Raw genomic sequence first — 6,873 nt, 5'->3', positions numbered from 1 at the left:
CAATTAGCCTAGTTGATGAAAAACATGTTAATTAGTATTACAATTTCCAAAAAAAAAATGGTTAGTATTAAAACATTTTAAGATATTAATTAAATGTTTCCCAAATTATGAATTGCCAAAGAAAATTAGACAAGTTTAAAAATAACATCTTCCCTTCATTAGCATCAGTCACTTTCTTTTGGTTAATAGTTTAGTGCATTTGTTTCGAATGAAATTTGCGATTATATGTCTCACCTCTCAAGAACAAGATTCAGTTAAACAAAATATTACTTGTGAAGAAGCAAGAATCATAAAAGAAAACTTCATTGAATGAATTACTGAATCAAAATTGAAAATTTACATTGACTACTGATATATTTATATCAGTTATTAACAACTAACTAACTGTAAACAGAGTTAACTAACTATAACAGAGTTAACTAACTAACTAATTATAATTCCCAATACCCCCCTCAAGTTGGGAGTGTTATATCAACCAATCCCAACTTGGAAATATTCTCTTAAAAAGGTGCTGGATGCAAGGATTTTGTGAAGACATCAGCAAGTTGGTGTTGGGAAGTAATAGGAAGCAGCTTCAAAAGACCAGTATTTATCTTTTCTCTTGTTATATGACAATCAATGTCAATGTGCTTGCTACGTTCATGAAAACTAGGATTCTGAGCAAGATGAACTACAGATTGATTATTAGAATATACCGGAACAGGTTGAGTCAAAGGAATGCCAAGATCTTGAAACAAATAAGCAAGCCATTGAATCTCACATGTTAAATTTGCTAGTGCACAATATTCTGCTTCAGATGAAGAATGAGAAACCGTATTTTGTTTCTTGGAACGCCAACAAATTAAGGATGATCCAAGGAAAACACATATTCCAGTGACAGACTTCCTAGTATCCGGGCAACAAGCCCATTCACTATCAGCAAATCCAGATAAAGAAAGAGAATTCACTGCAGGAAAGAAAAGGCCTTTACTAGGAGAAGCCTTGAGATATCGAAGGACATGACAAGCTGCCATATAGTGAACTTGTGTAGGAGCAGCCACTAATTGGCTCAATTGCTGAACAGAATGTGTAATGTCTGGTATTGTGGTAGTGAGGTATAACAATCTGGCCACTAATCAACGATAAGAAGCAAGATCAGAATATGGTATACCTTGGTCTTGGCTTAGCTTGTGAGAAGGAGTTAATGGTGTGGAAACTGGTTTGGCTACAAGTACACCAGAATCAGCTATCAATTCAAGAGCATATTTGCGTTGATTGAGAATGAGACCATGTTTAGATCGAGCGACTTCCAAGCCAAGAAAATATCTGAGTTGACCCAAGTATTTGATGCGAAATTGGTTGTGTAAGGAAGACTTAACATGATTTATTTCTGTCATATCATTCCCAGTAAGAACAAGATCATCAACATACACTAATAGAGCAGTAAGTGATGTAGCAGTCTACTTGGTAAAAAGAGAATAATCAGCCATGGATTAGGAATAACTAAGTTGACATAATGTAGAAGTCAATTTTGCGTTCCATTGCCGGCTTGCTTGTTTCAAGCCATAAAGTGATTTTTCCAATTTGCAAACCATATTAGCTGAAGGACAGGTGAGACCAGGAGGTAATTGCATATAGACCTCTTCATAAATATCTCCATGGAGAAAGGCATTATCAACATCAAGTTGTTCTAAATGCCGATTTTGAGCAATAGCAATGGCAAGAAGTGTTCTAACTGTTGTCATTTTTGCTACTGGAGAGAAAGTTTGAAAATAATCAACCCCTTCACATTGAGTATAATCTTTAGCAACCAATCGTGCTTTGTAACGATCCACTGAACCATCTGGTTTCCTTTTGATTTTGTACACCCATTTACAGCCTATTGGTTGTTTGTTTGGTGGAAGTTCAATCAGTTTCCATGTATTGTTTTATTTCAAAGCTTGAAGTTCAATTGACATAGCATCTTGCCAGCAAGGAATAGAAGCAGCTTGTTTGTAGTTCATTGGTTCAGTTGTGGTCAATAGGTTATTGTAGAAAGCAGTATAGGTTTTAGAGCATTTATTATAAGAAAGGAAATATGATAAAGGATATGGGTTTACATAGGACATACCTGATGATGAATTTGTGTTAACTAAACTGGATAATCCACAGTGAAATTCTGCTAAGTATTGAGGAGCAGATATGATATAGTAGATGGGTTAACTGTTGGAATATGATTTACATTTAAGGAAGGTTGTATTGGAGTTGGTTCTTTAGCAGGAGGAGTGAAATCTTCACGATTGAGATCTGAAGTTGCTGAAGGAAAAATGGAAGGAGTGGAATGTTGTTTATAACACCTCACAATTCTAAATCAAATATTAAAATATTAAATGAGAATTAAAGGGAAGGATTAGTGAAAATCCTGAAAAATAGGCCAAAATACAAAGAAAGGGCAAAACGGTAATTAGCAAACACGCAAACCCTAGGCATATAAAAATTGAGTTGAAGGTCTCAGATGATAAAAATAACCCTGGAAATGGATTCAGAACGAAAAATTGAGTGGATATGCAAGTTTCGAAAAATTTGATGAATAGTGATTTTTCCGGTGTAAAATACTACGGTATAATTGTACCGATAAGCGTGAAAAGATAATTAGTATTTTTAGGAAGTAAAAATATGGCGTGGACGAGAAAAATACGTAGGTTATGAATTGGTGATTTAAATTAGGTGATTGATTAAAGTTAAATCGCATGTGGGACCCACCTCACTTAAGTGGACCTTGCCACTTGGACAACACCACAAATCTGATTTTTCTCTCTCCTCCTCTCTCCTCCTTCCTCCTCCAAACCGTGCTTGCCTTCCATGGAAGGGGAGATTTGCTTCCAAAATTTCTTTTCCTCATAACTCCTTCAATACACCTCCGAATCAAGAAAAGTTTGTGAGCAAAGTTGTTGAAAATCATCATCCGAACACAACCCACCGATTAGTTTCCCTTGAAACCCTCTCATTTTTTAGAAAAGGGCCAAAACCAGCCACGAAAATTGGAGGGATTTTTGTGATTTTGGAGTTGTGTGTTCAAGCCATTGCTTGGAGATCACTTGGAGGGGTCCTAGGCCAAGCTTGTGAGTATATTTCAACATCTCTCATGGATTAATTTGATGATTTATTTTCATGAACCCTAAAGAGGGCTTGGTTGATTGATGTGTTTAGAGAGCTCAAATGGAAAATGTTTGTACATGAATGTGTCTTAGAATAATGTGTAGTATCCATTAACGCAATAAAAATTATTGATGAAAAATGTGAAATTTTAACTGAGAAAAATTTTAGGATGTCAAGACTTTGAGTTTTGGAAATGTGTTAGGATTGGATTGATGAGTTGTGGCGTGATTGTAGGTTGATATAATGGGATTGTATGATGTGTGAAGTGGTTAAAATTGGATTGAAAATCTCTTGGAATTGCCTTGGTGCAATTCGGCCATGTAGAGGAAAAAGTGGGGGAATTGTGTTGAAAAATTATTTGAATGATGTGTTGTGTAATTAAATGGAAATTAGATGGGTTGTGTGGTGGTTGGAAGGTTGGAAATCAACGAAAAAATAATTGGTAGTGTTTAGTGTTAAATTGTACATAGAGAAAAATATTAAGCAAAACGACGTTTAAAAGACGTAAAGTTAAAAACGGCAGTTGATATGGATTTCGGCAACCTAAGGATGCCTAAGAAAATGAGAAAGAAAAGTTAAAAAAATAAAATGAAAAATTGCACCTTAATGGTCGAACCTACATGGTGTAGGGGAGGATTTTTGACGTTTTCGTAATTTGATAGAATTGTCGTGTATTGATTGTTCGTACGTGGTTGTTGTAGGTTGACGTACGTTGAGTTGAATCTCGAACCGTGAGTCGGTGGATTACCATTGGTCTTGGACCAAGTGGGATTGAGGTAAGTGATTGGAACAATGCTTGAATAATTGTTAACTTGCATATGTTCGTATGAGTTTTAAGCGATTGGGAATGTCCTCTGTGTAGGCATTTCTGTTGAGTAACGAGCTCAGAGAATATACTGCTTTGGAGCTAAGTGGAAAGGCTTATTAAGGTAACCTCTTGGTACTGGGGCTTGATCTCCTTGTGTGTTCCACCATGCCCGTTGAGGGTGATGGTAGGAAATGTATGTAAGTAATGTAGAACAGCATGATCATGCATATATTATGTATGTTGGTACATAGGTACCGAGTCTCTGGCCGATAGACAGTTTTCCTTCGGGCATTTCGGACTTTTACTGGATAGGTCTCCGAGAGGGAGTTCCAGTTGACCTAGGGTCGTGGTGTGCGATCCGGATAGGAGCACACTAGGAAGTCTCGAGTGTATGCAGATGGGAGGGGTACCTTGGTTGGATGTTCTTGGAACACGCCTTGGATGAGACCCGTAGGCTTATATGCCAAGCCATTAGGCAGGGCGTTGCGTGGTATTGGTAGCTACCATTCCAGCTTCGTCGTTTATATTCCTATGATCCCCAGTTTCTCTAAATCCCTTGCTTTATCCCGCTTTTCAAGATGTTGTTTTATATTATTTATATGCATCGAAGTGAGCCATTGGGCGGAGTATTCTCCAGAACCTGTGGGTTACTGAGATGTATTCGTATATCTCACCCCGTCTTGGGGGCATTATTTCAGGAGGTAGCACTGGCATAGGAGCGGCGGGCAAGAAGCCCGTAGGATGAGTCGTGGGAGGACTTTATGCTTTTTCATTTTGATGGCCATTGGGCCTAGACTAGATTCAGGGCATGAACATGGTATTTATTTATAGGATGAGTTTATGTTCATATTTGTTCATGCTATTTTGCCTAAGTGTAGATAAAACTATTTTATAGCATTTGGAGATTTATGAATTATGTTGTAATTGGATAATTGTAAAGATTGTATTTGGACCTTGTGTAATTTGAAGCATGTGTAATATGATGAAAGGGAAATAGGCCTATTTTAAGATTATGATTATATATATGTTTAGAAAATGCATGTAAATGAACATTGGTGATTGAAATAAGTTAAGGAAAAATAAAGTGAGTAATATGGTATGAATTGTGTAATAACTACAAACTGAGTTGGGTTGTAAGTGCCCCAAGGTATTTTTGGTCCTTGTGTGTGCCACCCATTGGTTATTAGGTAAATTTGAGGTATTAGAAAGCATTTGCAAACTTGGGGATTTTTGTAAAAACAAAGGAAACTCTGGCGAATTTTTTGTAGAATTGGCAGAATTTAGGCGAACTTCGGGAGAGCATATCTCCCTCCACAGAGGTCCGATAAGGACGTTTCATACTCCATTTTAAATCTTGAGATGTCCTCTACATTGTGTTAAAATTTGAGAACTTTGTGGGTTGCACGCAGCCCTATAGAATCCTGTGAACACAGACTGTCCAGAACGCACCTGTGCAGGGGCTGTTTCTGGCAGTTTTTGGGAAATTAATTCCCGCTTCTGTTCTCAGTCAAATTAAGTGTATGGAAAAATGACATATATCATAAGGATTAGGATCATCTGTACATGAAATAAAAGGAAAAAGTACAGACATATTGTGCAAAACAGATTTTGAACTATGGCCAAGTCGAAGATGCCATAACTTCGATGACTTAGAAACAGTATGATTACAACTATACACAGAAGAATCTTCACTTGAATTGAGGATAAAGAGGCCATGATCCTGTTTAGTTGAACCAATCATCTTCAAGGTATTATTCTGCAAAATGGAACATTTAAGTGAGTGAAAATCTACACGACAATTCAAATTATGGGTTAGTTTAGCAATGGATATAAGGTTCACATGAAAACTGGAAACAAATAGTACACTGTATAGTGTGAGAGAAGAGGATAATTGGATATTCCCTGTTTGAGTGGCAACAACTTGATTGCCATCTGGTAGTTTGATGGAGATGGGTTTGATGTTTCGACGAGATGAAAATAAAGAACTTTGGTGACTGATGTGATCAGTGGCACCAGTGTCAAGGATCCAATGGAAAGAAAGATTACCTGGAGTTAGAGAACTGGTGTTAACCTGAACCAAATTGAAACTATGTGGGATTTCTTGTTTCTTATCTTTTAACAAACCAATCAGATTATGATATTGTTCCTTAGTGAGATGGAACTGATCATTGTTGTCTACTGTAGTATTTGCTTCTTCTGGTACAATATTAAAAGGATCAAAATCATCATGAGAACCCATATTGACCTTTCCTGGAAATCTGGTCTTATAACCAGGTGGGTAACCATGCTTTTCAAAGCAAGTTTCAATTGTATGATTGGATTTTCCTCAGTGTGTACATAGCTTTCCAGTATTTGATCTACCTCGCCCATAGTTAGAACGATCTCTGCCTCTTTGTGTGATACTCCCACGATTGAAGTTTTGGTCATTGTTGTACATCTGTCCAGTACTAGCACGATGCAAATTTTGTTCATGAGCATTCAGAAAATTTTTAACATCAAAGTTGATATCAGCGGATATTTGACTTTCTTGTTGAACAATTAAAGAAAAGGCTCGATTCACATTGGGTAGAGGATCCATAAGCATCACCTGTGATCGGAAATTGGAAAATTGCTCATTTAAACCTCTCAAGAATCGGATTACATGATCCTTTTCTCGATTGGTACGAGCCTGCATTTGCATAAAATTTCCACAAGCACATGTCGGATTAAATTTGCATTTAGGCAGTGGTTGCATACCATCATCTAATTCATCCCATATTGCTTTAAGTCTTGTAAAGTATTGAGAAACTGCGCACTCACCTTGACACATGCTAAATAGATATTCTTGAAGATCAGCAATGCGAAATGCATCTGATTGGGAGAATCTGTAAGAACCCGCACCGTTAATTAAGGAAGTTAATTAATTAATTATGAGATATTAGGAAATAATTCCATAATTGACCATAATA

Source organism: Gastrolobium bilobum, unplaced genomic scaffold (assembly GCF_033153095.1).
Source record: "Gastrolobium bilobum isolate Gb01-03AN ecotype WA unplaced genomic scaffold, APGP_CSIRO_Gbil_v1 utg17978, whole genome shotgun sequence".
In the NCBI taxonomy this organism is placed as follows: Eukaryota; Viridiplantae; Streptophyta; class Magnoliopsida; order Fabales; family Fabaceae; genus Gastrolobium; species Gastrolobium bilobum.
This window is presented reverse-complemented; position numbering follows the sequence as displayed.